Below are 19726 nucleotides of genomic sequence, written 5' to 3' on the forward strand. Positions count from 1 at the left end.
GTTTTACTTCTTTTTCTGAATAGTTGCAAATGTTCGAAGAAATGATCATGATGATGAATATGCAACTGTGATATTGTGAATTACTGATTATATATATAGAACGGAATCATCAAAATAGGAATGTTTGAGTTTGTTTGTTGTTTTTTGGTATTTAAAAAAATAAAATTTAAAAATTTAAAAAGCGGGGGAGGGGGACAGCTGTATCCTTTAGAAATGCCAATGTTATTGTCTATAGAATTGAAAATGTTCCAGTTAACGGAAACTAAAGAGACTGAAAACTAAATGTAATATCTAATCCTCAACTTGATCCTGAAAAAAACTGGAATACAAAGATAGGTTACCATGTGGTATCAATGCTAAATTTACTAAGGTTGACAATTGCACTGAAGTTATGTTAAGAGCATATCGTTATTGTTCGGAAATACCCAATGAGTAATGTATTAATTAGAGTTCTCTAGAGAAATAGAATGAACAGGAAATATTTGTAAATATAAAATTTATAAAATTGTCTCACATAACCATGGGAACATAGAGTCCAAAATCAGTAGGGCAGGCTGTGAAGCTGACGATTCCAATGGAGGGTCTGGATGAACTCCACAGGAGAGGCTCACCGGCCAAAGTAGGAAGAGAGCCTGTCTCTTCTGAATCCTCCTTAAACGGCTTCCAATGATTAGATTAGGCATCATTCATTAAAGAAGACACTCACCTTGGCATATTACAAATGGAACCAGCTGTGGATGTAGCTGATGTGATCATGATTTAATTCTATGAAATGTCCTCATAGCAACAGAGAGGCCAGCACTTGCCCAACCAGACAAATAGGTACTACCATCTGGCCAAGATGATACATGAACCTGACCATGATAAGTACTTAGAGGCAGGCAAAAGGCTATGATTTATACAACTTACACTCAATACTTCAGGGGAAAAAAAACTCAGGTGATCCTTAATCCCATTAAAAGTGATTAACAGGGTCTGAATGACAATTACCTAATAAATACCTTTCTAGGTAGGGGCCAACCTCTGGTGTCAGGAATCTCACCCCTCAGCCCTTCCAGGACACTCAATTACCAAGGTGCATGGGAAAGAGCTGTGAGAGAGAACCCGGAGGAAAACTTACTCCTCTAGTCCCTTTAAAAAATTCTGGTGTCCTAAAGAATATGTTAGGTTTTCCTGCTTTCACAAGGTTTGGTTTATCCCCCCTGATGTGCCTGCAGCCCCTAAAATGCTACACATGACACTCTGCAATTGTTCAAGGAGTCATTTTGCCCTGCCCAGTGGAGCAAGAACACAGTTCAAGGTTGGGGGCACTAATTAAGCAATTGCCTTAAGTTATTTTTGAGTTCAGTAATACCTCATGTAGCACTGTATTTGGCAAACTGCTGTAACTTTTTGGAAGAAGAATAACTATTAACATTTAAAATGTGTAACTCTTCCAGAAATTCACTTTATAAAAAGCACTGGTGCAAATGGATAGATTTACAATGATATTTCTTAGTTATTACACAGAGTGCTACATGATCTTGAAAACATCTGAATACTTACACAGAAAGTATGATAGAACGAAATTTTAGATTATACAGCTATTAGAAAGAATGAGGAAGAACTATAAGTACTGAGCTGTCCAGGATATGTGATTAGGTGAAAAAAATCAAGTTGCATAAGATACAATATGATGTCATTTAAAAAAAATCCTATGTATTTGTCTGTTTATATATAAACACAGAAAAAATTATGGAGGCGTTACATACTGTTAAGATTGATAACCAGGGAGTCAGGCTGCAAGGAGGATAACTTAAATTTTCCTTTGCATGCCTCAGTTTTATTTGTATCTTTATAACTAACATGAATAAAATTAGAAATTTAACAAAATTATTAAAGTTGATTTAGAAAATTAAACAGCTGAACCATATATGAAGTTAGGATTTTTTTGCCCATACTATCCCTGAAGTATGTAGAGCTCAGCTATTACAGTGATTTTTACATTCAATCCTTGCTCTCTGTTTTATAAGTCTTTGTCACCCGAAGTGTGGCCCACTATCAGCAAGATCAGTAATGCCTTGGTGCCTGCGATGAATACAGAATCCCAGGCCCTACCCCAGTCTCTGAATCAGAATCTGCATTATTAACAAGATACGTGGGAGTTCCTCTGCACTACAAGGTTTAAGCAGCACCATTCCCAGTGCAAATGTTACTCCCAAACATTCATACTACCCACTTCCTATTACAACCCAAATCAGGAGCACCCAGTCTAAATTAGGGTCATGAAGGTCCCTTCCCCAAAGCAGTTCTCTTCAACATGAAGTAACAGGAAACAGATGGACTGCCGGATTTGTAAATGTTGAATAATAAAAAAGTCACCTGTAGTAAGAGTGGTCTGTTTGGTAGATGTCATTTTCCAGTGGTACTGAAAATAAACATGGAGTCCACTTATTTCTTAGCATTTAATACAACTTTATTAAATACTTGTGACTGAATAAACAAATTGATGGACTATGTATGAGTGTGTCAGTGTAAGAACAGAGTTACTATTTTCTTCTTCCCTCATTAAAACCTATCTTTCTGCCCTTCAAATGACCCATGACAAATCCCCTAGCTATCGACAATCAGGCCTCACATGCATTCCTTGGCCAGAGAGACTGGATCTTATTCACATATATATCTCCAAGGCTTTTGTCTCCAACATGCAGTGTGTTAGAAACCTAGAAATTTCCAAGGAATGCATGAGAAAGGAAGGAATGATGAGTGAAGAATTTGAAGAAATATAAAACACAAGAATTGAAGAAAGAAATAGATAAATGGGAATGCTTTGAAAATAAACACTTTTCTATATCAAAGGACTTTGTTGAGAAAGTAAAAAGGCAGCCTATGCAATGGGAGACAAATTTTGGAAACCACATATCAGATAAGGGTTTAGTATCCAGAATATATAAAGAGATTCTTCAACTCAACAACAAAAAGACAAACAAAACCCAATTTAAAAATGTGCAAAAAACACGAACAGACACTTCTCAGAAGAGGAAAAACAAATGACTAAAAGGCACAAGAAAAGCTGCTCAACTTCACTGGCTATTAAGGAAATACAAATCAAAATCACAATGACATATCATCTCACACCCACTAGAATGGCCATTATCAAAAAACCAGAAAATGGCAATTGCTGGAGAGGATGTGGAGAAAGAGGCACACTTAGCCACTGTTGGTGAGAATGTCAAATGGTACAACTGCTCTGGAAGGTAATTTGGCAGATCCTCAGGAAGCCAAGTATAAAATTGCCATATGATCCAGCAATCCCACTGCTAGGTATCTATTCAGAGGACATGAGGACAAGGACACAAATGGACATTCGCACACCAATGTTTATAGCAGCATTACTTACAATTGCCAAGAGACAGAAACAGCCCAAACTGCCCATCAATGGATACGTGGATAAACAAGCTGTGGTTATATACATACGGTGGAATATTATACAGTTGAAAGGCAGATTAAAGTCATGAAACATGTAACACACGTGGATGGACCTTGAAGACACTATGCTGAGTGAAATTAGCCAGAAACAAAAGGATAAATACTGTATAGGCTCACTAATATGAACTAACATTAACGAGTGAACTTGTAGAATTGAAGTTAAGAACACAGGTTATCAGGAGATAGAAATAGGGTAGAGATTGGGCAATTGGTGCTGAAGGAATATAGATTGTAAACAGGAGTGATTGTAAAAATTCAGAAATGGATAGCACGATACCACCTGAACGTAGCACAATAATAGAAGCACACTGTATGAAGCTGAATGTGAGTATGATAGAGAGAGAAGAACTGAGGACACATATGAAACCAGAAGGAAAGATAGAGGACAAATACTTACATGGTATAATTTTGGAATGCCTAAGGTGTACAAATGACGGTGATTAAATGTACGAATTAAAAAATGTTTTTGCATGAGGGAGAACAAATGAATGTCAGTATTGCAGGGTGTTGAAAACAGATAGGTATATGGGAAAAAGTACAATCAATGTAAGCTAGGGTCTATAGTCAACAGTCACATTGTAATATGCTTCCACTGAACATAACAAAGGCATTACGCCAAAACTAAATGTCAACAGGCAGGGGGATTGGGAAACAAGTATGAGTTCTTTGTAGAAGAAAAGGAAATGTCTTCAGATAGGGTACGGTGGTGAAGGCAAAAGCATGTCTATACAATTAGACTGGATCATACAATGTGTGAATAAAACTGTTTAAAAATGAACAGAGAGAAACAAGTGCTAGAGAAAATGTGGAGAAAGATGTACCTATTCACTGTCGGTAAGGAAATGAGAGGTCTAGCCCTTTGGAAGGCAGTGTGGTGGTTCCACAGGAGGCTAGGGGTGGAGTTGCCATATGATCCGACATCCAGTATATATCAGGAGGAACTCACTGTGGGGACATGAATGGACATTTGCACACCAGTGTTTCTGGAGCTGTGTTCCCAATCCACAATGAATGGAGGTGGCCTAAGGGTACAACAATGAGGAATGGAATGGGGAACTATGGTGTATACATACAACGGGTTACTTAGGGGCCCCAAGAAGGAATGAAGGTGTGAGGCATGCAACTAGATAAATCAACCTTAAGAGTTGTATGTTGAATGAAATGTCAGAAACAAAAAGACAAATATTATCATGCCTCAATCATATGGACTAACTATAATATAAAAATTCCATGAACTTCAAACAAACTCACTGCCCTCCCCCTTTCTATGTGGGGGATGACTCCCAGGGGTGTAAACCTCCCTGGCAATGTGGGACAGAAATCCTAGAATGAGCTGGGACTCAGCATCAAGAGACTGAAAAAACATTCTCAACCAAAACAGGGAAGAGAGAAATGAGACAAAATGAAATATCAATGGCTGAGAGATTTCAAACAGAGTCGAGAAGTTATCCTGCAGGTTATTTTTACACATTATATAGATATTACCTTTTTAGTTTAAGGTGTATTTAAGAGGCTAGAAGGAAGTGCGTGAAACTCTATAGCTTTGTTCCAGTACCCATGTTTCTTGAAGATGATTGAATAATGATATAGCTTTCGCGATGTGACTGTATGATTGTGAAAACCTTGTGTCTGATGTTCCTTGTATCTATGATATGGACAAATGAGTAAAACATATGGATTAAAAATAAATAAATAATAGGGGGGAAAATGTTAAAATAAATTGAATACACTGAAATACTAGGGATGAAAGGGAGTGGTAATGGGTATAGAAAAAAAAAGGAAATAAAGCTTAAAATATATTGGGTAGGTGGAAAATACTAGCAGTCAATGAAAGGGTGGGGTAAGTGTTATGGTATGTATGAATTTTTTCTTTTTCTGGAGTGATGCAAATGTTCTAAGAAATTATGGTGATGAATATACAACTATGTGATGATACTGTGTGTCACTGATTATATACCAAGAATGGAATGCTCATATGTTAAGAATGTTCGTGTTTGTATGTTATTATGTTTTTAAAAAATTAAAAAAAAAAATTCTGTGAACTAAAGTTGTGAGCATTGGTTATCAGGTTGGGGCTTACTGTAAAGGTCCAAGGTTGTAAACTCTTACAGCAGTCACATATATTCAGGAGGTGCAGCTGTTAATTCTAAAATTCTGAGATATTGGGCTGTTTGTATATAACATGGTCTTTTCCAGAAACTTCAGGTGGCACCTGAGATTCAGAGTTAGAGCTCTGAAGCTATAAAAGTCAGCAGTACTCTATATAGGAACTATTTAAAAAGTTGAGAAAGTGATCAGACATCCAGTAGAGATATGAATGAAGCTGATCTAGACAGAACTAAGATATATCAGAAGACTGGGTAAAGGATGATATCATCCACATTTTAAAACTTCAACTTCTGTGTGAGACTAAAGGAAGAGATGTTTATTTGGTACAAAATTTATATTTTGGGTATAAATTTCCTAATCTAACTTATATGGTCAGTTTAGTTGAACAACGTAAGTACATGGAATCTTGAAGAGAACGTGAGATTTTGTGGGTTTGTCCAGATTAGTGTGAGCCCCAAGAAATTCCAGAGCGATCTGGGCAGTGAATAAAGAAGTGTTTGCAAGGTCTCCTTGGAGGAATGGAGAGAAAGGAGGAATATTCAACTTTCCTATTTGGAGAATTTCTGATATTCTCGCAAGCAGTAGAGACAAAGAAATCAATAGGCTGAGCCCTCAATCTTGGGATTCATCCCTATGAAACTTATTTCTGCAAAGAATAGGCTAAGCCTACTTAATTAAGCCTAGGGCGGGCCATGGTGGCTCAGCAGGCAGAGTTTTCACCTGCCATGCCAGAGACCCGGGTTCATTTTCCAGTGCCTGCCCATGAAAAAATAAAAAAAATTAAGTCTAGGGTGCACAGGTGGTTCAGTGGTAGAATGCTCACCTTCCATGCAGGAAACCTGGGTTTGATTCCTGTACCAAGCATTCCCCCCCCCAACCCACCCCCACACACAAAAGGCCTAAGAGTCACCCGCAGAGAATCTCTATTGTGTTCAGATGTGGCCTGTCTTTCTAAGCCAACTCAGTAGGTAAGCTCACTACCCTCCCTTCTATGTGGGATATGACTCCCAAGGGTGTAAATCTCCCTGGCAACGTGGGACAGAAATCCCAGGATAAACTGGGACCGGGCATCAGGGGATTGAGAAAATCTTCTAGACCAAAGGGGAAGGAGAGAAATGAGACAAAATAAAGTTTCAGTTGCTGAGAAATTTCAAGCATAGTCGAGAGGTCATCCTGGAGGTTATTCTTATGTATTATATAGAGATCCCTTTTTAGTTTATGGTATATTAGAGTGGCTAAAGGGAAATATCTGAAGCTGCTGAGCTGTGTTCCAGTAGCCTAGACTCTTGAAGACGACTGTATAAAGATATAACATTTACAATGTGATACTGATTGTGAAAATCTTGTGTCTGATGCTCCTTATATCCAGGTATGAACAGATAAGTAAAAAATGTGGATAAAATATAAATATATAAATAAATGGGGGGATAAAAGGGTAAAATAAATTGGGTAGATGGAAACACTAGCGGTCAATGAAAGAGGCAGGTAAGGTGTATGGTATGTATGAGTTTTTTCTTTTTTCTTTTTATTTCTTTTTCTGGAGTGATGCAAATGTTCTAAAATATGATCATGGTAATGAATAAACAACTATGTGATGATATTTTGAGCCATCGATTGTACACCATGTATAGCATGTATGTATGTGTGAAGATTTCCCAATTAAAAAAAAATGAGGGCATAGTTTAAACAACTTTCCATAATATATGCTATACTACAGTTCTCAATTATGTTCCATTAAGGAAATGTTGTCTCATGAGTGTTCCGGAACACTCAACACTATTCTGGAACATTGATTCTAGAAGACAAAGCAGCCCTCCTTAGAGGTTCTTTGTGTAATTAACAATAAATACTGTTAGCTAAAAAATAATAATTGAAAAATACACATAGATGCCCACACACATGCCAGGAGACCATTTGAAGAGACTGGTGAAAGATGGACAGCTTATATGTCAATGAAGATAACTGCAATGGATTGAAACATCAAATTTGTACAGAATGATACAAAAAAAGTCACCTGTGAAAGACTAGTGAACCAATTCATTATATGAACAAATTCATTATTTTAAAAATTGGTATATAAAGAGAAAGAATCAAAAATGTTTCTTGGAGGTACATAGGTAATTCAGCGGTAGAATTCCAGCTTGCCATATGGGAGACCAGGTTTAATTCCCAGACCATTAACTCCAAAAAAAGTTCAACAAATGGTGCTGCAGTAACAGGATATTCAAATGGAAAAGAATGAAATGTGACCGCCCCCCCACACACACACACTGCACAGCATACAAATAATAAAAATAAATGTGTCTTCATATGATGGAATATTATGCAGCTTTAAGACAGAATAAACTTATGAAGTATGTAGCAACATGGATGGACCTTGAGAACATTTGCTGAGTAAGACTAGCCAAAAACTAAAGGACAAATACTGTATGGTCTCACTGATATGAACTGACATTAGTGAATAAACTTGGAATATTTTATTGGTAACAGAGATCATCAGGAGATAGAAATAGGGTAAGATATTGGGTAATTGGAGCTGAAGGGATACAGACTGTGCAACAGGACTGGATACAAAAACTCAGATATGGGCAGCACAATACTACCTAATGTAATACAATTATGTTAAAACACTGAATGAAGCTGCATGTAAGAATGATAGAGGGAGGAGGGCTGGGGACATATATGAAATCAGAAAGAAAGATAGATGTTAAAGATTGAGATGGTATAATCTAGGAATGCCTAGAGTGTATAATAATAGTGAAATGTACAATGTACAAATTTTAAAAGTGTTTTTGCATGAGGAAGAACAAAGGAATGTCATTATTGTAGGGTGCTGAAAATAGATGGTAATATTTTAAAATGTCACCTTACGTGTGAGACTAAAGCAAAAAATGTTTATTTGTTACAAAATTTATATTTTGACTAGTGCATTTCCTAATATAACTTATGTAGATAGTTTGATTGAACACCATAAGTACTTGGAATCTCAGGTAGGACATGAGATTTTGTTGGTTTGTCCAGAGTGATGCCTCGATGAATCCCAGAGTGATTCGATCAGTGAGTGGAAAAGCATGTGCAAAGCCCGCTTCAGGGAATGGTGAGAACGGGGAGAAAATCAACTTCCCCAAGTTCAATTCTTGATATTCTCACAAGCAGTGTGGACAACCAAAGCTATAGGCTGAGCCCCCAGTCTTGGGGTTTGTTCATATGAAACTTAACCCCACAAAGGATAGGTCAAGTCTACTTAAAATTTAGGCCTAAGAGTCATCCCCAAGAGAGCCTCTTTTGTTGCTCAGATGTGGCTTCTCTCTCCAGCCAACATGACGAGCAGTTTCACCACCCTCCCCCTCTCTACGTGGGACATAACTCCCAGGGGTGTGGACCTTCCTGGCAACGTGGGACAGAAATCCTAGAATGAGCTGAGACTCAGCATCAAGGGATTGAGAAAAACCCTAGAACGAGCTGAGACTTAGCATCAAGGGATTGAGAAAACCTTCTTTTTTTTTTTTGTTTGAGAATCCTTTTATTAGATGTCCCAGAAGGCAACAGTTTAAAATCAGGCAATCAGTAATCACAACTAAATACAAAATTTCTGGTACATCTGCCTTTCAAAATAAATCAGACCCTTGCAACAGGAGAATTGCCCCAGTGTTTTGTTTTGTTTTTCTTCCCTCGTACAAAAAACAACACCACTTTGCAAAAGGTATACAAAAACACAGTATTAAAAAAAAAAAAAAAAAAAGACTGCCCTAGGATAACACCCAACAGCAGCTTATAAAACATTAAGCTTTTCAGGTTGAGACATCAGTAGCCTGCATCCCACTTATCTCCAAAGACAGTCCCAGAAATCAGATGGCTCCAGAAAACTATGCTCCAGGAGGTAAAGCAGCTTTTTCCAAATTTCCACTGGGGTTCTCTGAGGCCAGGAAGTGACCTCAGAAACAGACTAGCATAGAAAATAGGTTTGGAAGTAGTAGCTGGTTTTGCTGAGTCAATAGAGAACTCTATCCCCCTTTCCCCTTCACTTCCAAACCCACAGCCTGCTGGCACTCTGGGCAGAGTGCAGAGGGCCCCTCCTTCTTCCAGGCTAGGCCTGAGGGCTCCTGAGATTGCCCACAAGACACCTGTTGTATTAGGTTCCTTTCCCAGCCTGGAGGTTGTACCCAGATTCCACTTGGCGCTGCAGAGCACAGTTGAGGCAAAATCTATTATGGTTGGCTAAACAAAGCCCTTGGAAACTCCTTTAGAACCCACCAGGAAGCAAGTCGATCTTTTGGAGCCTACAGATGAGTCCCAGTGGCTCTCCCCAGAACTTCAGTAAGGCCTAGATTCTGAGAAAGAGATCTGACTCATGAGAGACTGGCAGTTGCCCAAGGGTGGCTGCAGAACCAGCCAGCTCCTTGGAATTGCAAGAGAAGGTCAGATTTGCATGGTTCCAGTAGAACTTCAAACTTAGCAGTCTGTTACTGAGATGAGAGGGAGGTGGGAAAAGGATGTGGTGCAGCCTTTCCATTTCCGGTGCCTTACAAATTCCTTGAGAAATGATTCCAGTATGGGCCTCAAGTGCCCCTCAGTAAACACCTGTGCAAGAAACAAACTTACAGGCCAGGATTCCAAACCTTTCCCAGACCCCAGGCTAGGAGCAATTTTCCTGTGTCTTGGGGGAAATATTCCTGACCTGAAGGAAAGGGACCCCATAGAGCCCATTGCATAACAAAGGTAGGATGAAACCAAAACGATCCTTATGAGGATAGACTGGTCCCTCTCTCAGAGGAAAGGGCCCAGAGGACTCAGAGACAAAGAATCTAGAGGCCAAGCTCAACGTTCTCAAAGTCGCAGCATTGTGAGTGGGAGGAGGGGTATAATCTAACATTTTTAGCATCATATTAAAGGTTTCCAAATCCTCGGTTGCTGTAAAGTGTCTGACAGTGAGGTAATGATTTCTGCTGATCAAGTCTGCAAGTGTATCTCCACCTAAGAAGGCTCGTGTGTCTCCTGGAAAAGGAGCCTTGGGAGGAGCATCCAGGCCCAGCTGTCTTAGTGTCACCACTAGGAGCATCCTTACCCAGCCTAAAGCTCATCCTGAGTGTGAGATTTCAAGCAGGCTGGAGTCTTCCACCCCCAGCCCCACAACGTCCACCACCTGTTGCATAGCATCTGTCAGGCTTTTCTTCCGAGCTAGTGAGCTAGGCAGACCCCGAGTCTCCTAAGTCAGCTGCCTGCCTGAGAAGTCCACTGGGTCGGGGAAGAAGGAGAGCCGGGTTTCAAGGTTTCCAAGAATGCAAGCCCTTATTGTGTGTGCACCGGCTGCAATGCATTCTGGGATCTAACGTCCAGACTGTCCCACCATAACCAAATTGTGCAAATTACTAAGGGAGTAGAGGAGGGATGAACAATAAACTTGTGTCTTTGTAAGACAGAGCAATCAGACTTTTTGGTCAGTTAGTAGCCACTGAGGTATGCAATTCTTTTCTGCAGTTGCTGTTGCCGACATCGGAGCTGCCTTTTCTCCATAGCTATCCTCTTCTCTGCACCCACCAGGGCTTGTAAGTATTCCAAGGCTTTGCTTAGGATCACTACTTTGGGGGCCTTAGAGCAGCTGGCCAGGGTGGGTACCTGGTCCCTCAGGGTCAAGAACCGCGAGCGGAGGTCGTTCCGCCTTTTACGTTCTAGAAAGTCGTGGTTCTTCCTCTTGGTCATGTCCTTAGTATCAGAACTGACAGGTCTGGGATGGCAGGACTGGGGAGCCTCACCTTCTGCAGGCGGGGGGCTCACAATCTCCTCTTCCTCCTCGTCTTCCTTTTCCTCTGGAGCATCTCTCTCCAGAGCCTCCTCTTGGGGACCACTCTCCGGAGTCCCTTCTTGGGAGCAGCTTTCTGGAGGGATGCGGGCAGCATAGTTGTGCTGTTGCTGATGGATCGAGATGTGGAAGTGTTTCATGCAGGGGTCCAAAGGGTCTGCTCGCACAGTGATGGTGACTGGCTTACGGACACCCAGGGCCTGTCTCTTCTCCACTGTCACGACGTCAATTTCTTCGCTCTCCAAGTCGCTAGGGCTCTTGGACCCCGAGCAGGCCTGGGTCTTGGGCTTGCCCAGCGGACAGGGGACGGCGGGTGCCGGGTTGCCGGCTTCGAGGCTGGGGGCGCAGTCCGGGGCTGCTGGTGCGGTCGCTCACTGCTCTCTGCAGCCGCTCCTGGGCAGAGAAGCCGCTCCACATGCAGTCACGGGGGATGATGGAAGCGTAGTTCCTGCCCCAGGCTTTCGAGTGGCCCTGGGATTCTGCCTCGTCCCCGGCGCCCCCTCCGGGCCACGGCTCCGGGGCACCAATCCCAGGAGTGGGGTCCCCAGCGCAGGTATTCAAGCCCCAGGGCGGCGACGTGGGGGGCGACGGCACCAGCTCGAATTTCTTCCAGATGTCCTCGCTGGGCGCCGTGGAGCGGTAGAAATCCTCCCCGCAGTCATCGTCGTAGAAATAGTGCTGGTACGAGTCGAAGTCCATGTCCGCTCCCTCACTCCGGCCGCCAGCCACCTGGAGTGGACGGCTCCCTGCCGGCTCCGGGCAGCCCAGCAAGCCCATACACACGCACATGCGCGCCACCGAGCGCGCGCCCCGCACTTGGAGAAAACCTTCTTGATCAAAAGGGGGAAGAGTGAAATGAGACAAAGTGTCAATGGCTGAGAGATTCCAAACAGAGTCCAGAGGTTATCCTGGAGGTTATTCTTATGCATTAAGTAGATATCTTATTATTCAAGATGTAATGGAGAGGCTGGAGGGAACTGCCTGAAAATGTAGAGCTGTGATCCAGTTAAGTAGCCTTGTTTCTTGATGATGATTGTATAACGATATAGCATTCACAATGTTACTGCGTGATTGTGAAAACCTTGTGTCTGATGCTCCTTTTATCTACCTTGTCAACAAAGGAGTAGAACATATGGAATAAAAATAAATAATAGGGGGAACAAATGCTAAAATAAATTTAGTTTGAAATGCTAGTGATCAATGAATGCGAGGGGTAAGAGGTATGGTAGGTATAATCTTTTTTTTTTCCTTTCCTGTGTTCGTTTTATTTCTTTTTCTATTGTCTTTTTATTTCTTTTTCTGAATTAATGCAAATGTTCTAAGAAATGATGAATATGCAACTAAGTGATGATATTGTGAATTACTGATGATATATGTTGATGTTTTATTTGGTTTCTTAATTTTTTAATTAATAAATTTAAAAATAAAAATAATAAATGTATCTTGCTTCTACTATACAGACTGTACTAATGGGTAACCCATTAATAGATGTGGCAAAGTTTCTCTTTATAGAGAGATTCCAAGAAATAAAAGCAATGCATAAACTATAGGTAACTCCGTGGGACAAACATCTCAATTTATTCAACAAATAAGTGGCAAGGAAAAAAGACAGAGGGAGAGGGAATCTATAAATGTTGAGACCTAAGAAACACATCAATCAACTGAAATATATGGATCTTATTTGGAACCTAATTTGAACAAACAATTGTATAAGAAAACTGGAGAAATTTGAAAGGTAACAGGTGATACTGAGGAATTACTGTTTAAAAATTTTTAAATGACATGATAATATGTGGTTTTATCTAAGAAAACAAGAGTCCTCAGAGGTAGATATATAATGACTTATTTACAAATGAAATGATACATGGCATTTGCTTCAATATAATCAAGGGGAGAGAGTGAGGTGAGGGGATAGATGATGTAAGGTTAACCCTAAATTGATAATTATTGAAGCTGACTGATGGGTAAAAGGTAGTTCATTATATTATTCTCTGTATTTTTATATACATTTGAAATTTTCCACAACAAAAAGTTATGAAAAATAATAAAGACAAAAACATAAGTGCTGGGTCCCACTCCCCTGGAAATTCCAATTTAGAAGCGTAAGCCCTGCCACCTACATTTTCTTAATCTTCCCAGATTATCATGACTCGTGCCTGCATTGAAAGTCATTACAGTAGACTTTGAAAACAACTTGAGAATAGATTCTATATTTTGTTAACCCCTGTTTGATCTGTTATCTGTCACAGAAAACATACTTAAAACATTAATTGAATTAACTAAGGCTGGAGCCGTTTTCTAAGCCTAATTCCATAAGGAGCAGAATTCTCACCTGATGCAACTGAGAGTTTAATTTCAAATGGAAACTCTTATTTTCTACTACAATAATAGTTGTAGTAGTTTCACAGTCAACATTTTGCAAAGGAAATGGTACTTTGCTATCTTAAGAAAACTGATTCACTATTCATAATCTGATCCAAATTTATTTTTGTGTGTTTTCTGGCTTCGTACCTAGATGCAGACCATGATTCACCATCATTCAGCTCTTTGAGGCCATCACTAAGAGGATCTCCTTTTTCTTTCCGTTAATAAAAAAAAAAAAAAAAGAGGATCTCTTTTATCTTTTCATCCAGTCCACCAAGCCAATTCTTTTTTCTTTATTTATTGTAACAATGTAATAGTTATCATCCGTCCTTCCAACTTAGGTACAAATATATTTTAGAAAATATATTTACTGTGCAGCTTTAAATTCAGATATAGGGTAGCCCCAAGGAAATGAGAAACTTTTTTTTAAAAAGAATGTCTTGAGGAAGTTTCGAATTTTACAAAAGATACAACAAAACAGTGAAGTTATTTGAAATACAATGCTCACGTCAGTAATGAAATAAGTTCATAGAAAAAAGCGATTTTGATTTGAAAATATATTATTGGATTTTTACAACTTAAGGACTAAATACAAACTTCAGAAAGCAGGAGACCCATTTTTTCTTTTTAAAGGACTTTATCAAATGCTATCAATACTTAAATTTTAATGTTAACTAGGTCAGGTTTGGAAGATTGTTAGTATATTTGTAACAACTTCTTGCAATTCTAGCTTGTCATCTATAAGAATACATAAATAAGCTACGTTACATCATAACCTCCCATTGAAATATTTACTTTTGATTAATATACTTGGAGAACTGTATTACTTTACTAAAATATTATTTTACTTTCTCGAGGATGGTCATTACATTCTTTACATCGAGAAAAATAGTACAAATTGCTCCATCTTCTCTCAACAAAACCTGGAAATTCAATTCAGGAAAATTTTTTAAAGTTTGCTTAAACACTCCAAATCTTCCATATGATGTGGTAGGGGAAACACGGCAAGATTCTAGATCTCCAGATTAGGTGTTGTCAACCCGCATTTATATCACCCCATAAATAACAAGCATATACTTTCATATGCTACTTCATTTCATGCCATAAATCATTAAAGTTTCTCTGAAGTCCTCCCAAAGCTCCTCTAAAATAAAAAAGCAGATGGCTACTTAAAGTAATAGCCTTCACATACACATTAAGAACAATAACAGATCCTTTCAGCAAAGCTACATCTGGTAAAAATGAGTCGAAAACAGATCTCACTAAATAATATACAAAGTTTTCCAAATACTCAATGGGGGTACTGTCTTCTAGAATCCCATTTCTAGGAACGGCTAGAGGGAAGGCATTCTGGGAAATAAGATATGCCAGGTTAAGATGTGGCTCTTTCCCTGGGAGAAACTGATTCCAAGAACGGCACCTGCCCCTAGCAAGGGCGATAAGTCTTTTCCCTGGGATTGCTAAGAGCTGGGTTCATCCTGGCTAAAACTGGGGAAGACAGAAGCCGGGTAAAGTAAATAAGGATCAGAATGGAGTGGGAGAGTGCAGGACTTTGGGAGCCATGTAGACAGTACCTGCTCCTTCCAAAAGGAACAGCAGTTCCCTACAGCCAGCCCGACTGGGGAGATTTAGGAATAGCAGGCCCTCTGATATGTTTAAGAGACACCAGAAATTCAGACTTCTATGTCCCCTTTTAAATGTTAATAACTAAATCTGTTTTTAAAAGCATGGTGTGAGCAAAGTATGTCTGCAGGCCACCCGTTTTTACTAATTGGCAGCTATGTTTTTGGCCTAGTGGGGAAAGCTCATCTTCAGCAACAAAGGGCCAGTACATGGAGAGGGGCGCTGGGGGCAGTCTCAGCAGCCTTCCTGTCTGGGGTTTTCATTTCTTGAGTCAATGACATATGGAAGGGCAGTCTCAGCAGCCTTCCTGCGCTGGGGTTTTCATTTCTTGAGTCAATGATATACATAGTTGTCCTCCCAACGGATCCCCCGTCGCTGTCTAAGCTCGTTTACTTTCTGTTTTATCACTTCCAACCAAGGGAGTCTTAACTTCCTGTACAGATGGTTTTGAAAATGTACGTACAATTCAAGTCCAAGGAATTAGACCCAAGCCAGGGAAGGGGCAGGAGGAAAATACAATGACACAAAAATACTTCATTCTGAATGAATACAGCACAAATACTGTGTGGAGAACCTGCCCTATTGAATAGTTAGGACTCCTGCCGACAATGAAACTCCAAATCAAAGTGGGTTAAGAGAAAAAGTTATTGATGGCCTCACATAACTGAATGCTCAGGAATATAGTTTGCATCGGGGGCTAAAATGATGCCGCCAGGACTCGATTTTCCCCTCTTTCATCTCTGGTCCCCAACTCTTCACCCTATCCCCAACTACTCTTCCCATCATCCTAAGTCCCCCCTCCAACCTGAGCCTTTCCCAGTTGCCACTCACAAACTTAGTTCCTGTTCCTGGAGGTTTCAGAGTGAATATCACTTCTGAGAGGCCTTTCAGGACCCCACTGCACCTAAAGGGGCCCGTCTCTACCTTCCTCCCTCCTTCAGCTCCTTTGCTTCCTTCACCACATTTGGGGGGGGGGGGGGTGGGTAAGGCCAGGCTCCAGGAATCGAACCCGGGTCTCCAGCATGGCAGGCAAGAATTCTGCCACTGACCCACTGTTACCCACCCCTTTATTTTTCTCTTTATTTCCCTTTTTGTTTATTTCCTTCATTAGTTAAAGCTCTGTGGGGGTTTGCATGAGGTTGTCTTTCCCTCTTATATCCTCTGTACACAGCAGGTCCTGCAGTGTTCACTGAAGGGGCACTTCCCTTGAATATGTGAGTCCTGCTGCAGCCAAAATAACACGAATTTTACCAAAACTAGAACATATGTGTGTGTGTAAGACCTGGAATACAGTGTAAAAATTGAGACTTGGATTCATCCATATTTACAATACTTATGGTCAAAAAAAGTTGAAGCCACCATTTCCTTTATTTCAAAAGCAAAGTTTGGTATATGAATAAACTATTTACATTTTTAAGCCGTAGAAATTTGTCATTTTGAATCTCTTAAGATTGTTATTTAAGGTTCTGTTCAAACTCATTATGAAATTAACATTAGTTACAATGGAGGCCCTTAAAATAGAGATCACTAAATTATAATGTAAAGTTAGTTCATTTATTAGGCTAGTCTCAGAATAAACAAACAAAAAAAGTGGCCTTAGTGATTTGGCATCTCAATACAATAAAAAAAAAGTCCCTCTAGATATAGGTACTCTTTGAAAATTAGGAAATCTAGTTTTATTAAAATTCCATCATTTCTCTTACTGAGTTAAATAAGGGCCTCTCAAAGAATTTGTAATTTGTGTTCCAATGGGCAGTGATATTTCTAACTGACCATAGCCTGTATGACTCTATTCTTAGAAAGGAGCACAGCATGGAGGGCTGGGCTTGTGGAGTGACTAAGCAATGGGAACAAAACAGCAGTGGCTCTTATCATTCAAACTCAGTGTCCTGCCCTCACACCCCCCAAGGAGGGCCATTTATTAGCTGTTAGTCTTTCAGCAGACAAAAACCCACCTGGTTGGCTGCAGAACCTTTGCTAAATCTCACTATTAAATGAAACTATTTGGTAAATTTGTATTTTCTTATTGCTTTTCATTAAAAGGAGCATTTCTATCGTGACAGTCCTGGCAAAAAACAAATCATCACAGGTTTCAAAGTTTCTTTTTCAGTACAGTCAGCCTTTCCTACATACGTTAACTTAAAGAGGGAAATACAATTTTGACCCTCCCGTCACCAGCTGCTATTGTCATGCGTACCAAGGACTAGATTATTTTTATATTCTCTTGCAAATAATGACTCAGTTTCCATTTCTATAAAAACAAGGAAGTTGAATTAAATTATCTAAGTTCCTTTCCAGTTGTTTGCTGGGTTTTGTTTTGTTTTTTTATCCCCCCAGAAATCAGATCTGTAAAACCACTCAAATTAGTTCTCCTGTGTGCCTAAGGAAATTTGTTTTAGGTACTTCTGTTCCCTAATGAATACCTCTTTACCTGCCCCGCACCACCCCCCGACTCACCCAAAAAAAACTAAATTAACTAAAAGAGAAAACAGAAGGCTCTGAAGCAAGTAGTCTGTTGTAAGGACCCTGCCTCTGGTTTGTATTTCCATGCCAATGCTGTTCCTTCTGCCAAGACTGCCCTCCGCCCTGATGAAGGATATCCTGCCATTTAGCACTTGACTTAGAGATTTCTCCACCATCTTCTGTGATCTGCCCTCGGACAATAACTGTCCTCAGTCTAAATGGGCCCAAATGCGAGTTACTAGCGTCCACAGGGTCTGTCTCATTAGAATAGGCCTGTGAGCTGTCTCTTTCTCTTTGTCTGCCCTGTGGGCTTGGGAGATGCTCAAAAAAATGCTGGGAAAAAAAGCAAAGTTCTCCACCTTGGGCTGTGAGGCTTCAGAAGACAAGTGATACCTGGTAAACTCTGAAATGTTAATTCACTTGTATGATGACTTTTCTGAACTATAGAGCAGTAAGAACTGGTAAGAGATAATCTGCAAACTCTGATTTTTTAAACACCCACACCCACACACCCGACCTGACTTCCTCTTGTTATCAGGGGATTGAGCTAGCCTTAGGGATATCTACCATTTTACAGATTTAGGAACCGGACTGTTTTATTTTAATGCCTCCTAGACATTAGAGCAAGCATACACGTCACTGTTCTGAATTACTTATTCAAATAAAGTTCTGTTTAGAACTTCCATTCCTGCCATTCAGTGTCTGCTAGAATACTGCATGCACTCAAGCAGAGATTGTGTAACTTCTCCAAGATCACATAACTAGTAAATGGCAAGGCTGGGATTAGAACCCCCAGCAGTCTGGCTTCAGAGTCCACCCTCTGCTGCTCCCCTTAGTGGACTGGGTGGGGTGGGGGAAGCTTCATATATGGTGTTAAATACTGAGCAGAGTTTCAAGGACACGAACCTAGGGGGTCAAAATTTCATTAAAGAGGTAGGAATGCATAGATATCAGAGTGCACAAGGTCTAAAACAAAGACCTGGAAGGAAACAGACAACAATAAGAAGTTATTTACAGCTACAGTGTGGGACAGAAGGGAAAACACTCAACTCAAAGACCTTGGTTGTTATTAACTTTTCTAGGCTTTGGTCTGACGTGTAAAACGTACCGATCTATATCCTCAGGGTTATTGTGAAGATTTATGAGGTACAGAGGCAGCCCATACTGCATTTTGAATATCACTCTAATATTCTAGAAAGTTCTGAGGAAGAAAGTGGCCTAGGAGCCCACATATGCTAAGACAGGGCAAACAGCACACAGGTCCTTAAAGAAGACAGGGCGGATTTCCTTGTTCAGGCTCAGACACCGTCCCCGCCAGCTGAGGGGACCTTTGGCCAGGATGCTACACTGGGATGGAGGAGGTCTGGGTTCCTGCCCACAATCAGCTACCAGCTCACCATATGACTGGGCATGTCTCTAGGGCCCTGGGCCTCGGTTCATCTCCGGAGGGACAGGGACAGTTTTTGCCCTGACATTCCCATGGGGTGATATAGGGCCCATGGGGTGATATGGGAGGAACAAATTGGAAAACAGATATTAAAGGCTTTGAGGCCTTACAGAGCAACATGGAAAAAGGTGTTACCATTTTCAACAGTTCTTTAGACCCTTTTTTTGGCTCCATCACCCCAAACTGACATGTCATTCGCCTTTAGAAACATAACCAACAGGCATTGCAGGAGGCTCCTGTCCTAAATCTCCCCAGTGGCTCCTGAGATCTAACAGAAACAGTCATTCATTCTTTTCCCTGCTGTGTCAATGCATTAAGCTGGAGAAAGTTGGCTGGATGAAGCTGATGTCTAACCTGCCAAAGCATGAGAATGACCGTGACAGCATCTGTGGTGAGGGCAGCACTCTGCTGAGCCTCCCTGCTTCCCAAGCCGCCACCAGCTCTCTATCAGT

At 40.5% G+C, this 19726-nt stretch overlaps 1 protein-coding gene and 1 pseudogene across 3 annotated transcripts in view; both read right to left on the reverse strand.

Moving 5' to 3' along the window:
• RALB (RAS like proto-oncogene B) overlaps positions 1-19726 on the reverse strand; it is a 64800-nt gene that overhangs the window by 33265 nt on the left and 11809 nt on the right. The window lies entirely within an intron of this gene.
• Positions 6433-16414, reverse strand: LOC143677505 (protein L-Myc pseudogene; annotated as a pseudogene).

Source organism: Tamandua tetradactyla, chromosome 3 (assembly GCF_023851605.1).
Source record: "Tamandua tetradactyla isolate mTamTet1 chromosome 3, mTamTet1.pri, whole genome shotgun sequence".
Classification (NCBI taxonomy): Eukaryota; Metazoa; Chordata; class Mammalia; order Pilosa; family Myrmecophagidae; genus Tamandua; species Tamandua tetradactyla.